Source organism: Chiloscyllium plagiosum, chromosome 6 (assembly GCF_004010195.1).
Source record: "Chiloscyllium plagiosum isolate BGI_BamShark_2017 chromosome 6, ASM401019v2, whole genome shotgun sequence".
NCBI lineage: Eukaryota > Metazoa > Chordata > Chondrichthyes > Orectolobiformes > Hemiscylliidae > Chiloscyllium > Chiloscyllium plagiosum.
In genome coordinates, this window is record NC_057715.1 from 113,750,767 (window position 1) to 113,751,463 (window position 697).

Below are 697 nucleotides of genomic sequence, written 5' to 3' on the forward strand. Positions count from 1 at the left end.
TCAGTCCTTGCCTTTCCAAATACATGTACATCCTGTCCCTCAGGATTCTCTCCAACATCTTGCCCACCACCGATGTCATGCTCACCGGTCTGTTGTTCCCTGCCTTTTCCATCCCAATTTGTATAATAATGGCACCACGTAAATCAGCCTCATGTCTTCCTGCATTATTCCTTCGGCTGTTGATGATAAGTACATGTCATCAAGATTCCCAGCACTTACTTCCCAAGCTTCCCACTGAGTTCTCGTGTACCCCTGATCAGTGCCCATGAAGTGCGTTGTGATTACACATCATTTGGTTCGTGTATGGAACGAACGTCCTGAGAAGTGATGGGTGTGGGTAAAGTTACAACGTTTAAAAGACATTTGATTAAGTGCAAGTATAAGGGAAGGTTTGGGAAAATATGATCCAAGCACATGCAAGTGGGACTGGCTTAGATTGAGATTATCATCCGCATGGACTGTATGGGCCGATAGGTCTGTTTACAAACACTCAGTGTAACTCTCTGACTCCAAGTGTGTTTGTATGTCCAAGCATGTATCTGCGCATTTCTGTCCGCACTTGTCTATTTGTGTGCGTTTATATGTATATCTGTGTGCCCCTCTGTGTGTATCTATCTCTCTGCACATGTTATGTGTCTATTTCTCTGAGTGTGTGTGTGTCTGTGTGCCTGTGACTGTCTGTGTGTTTGTGTGTGTG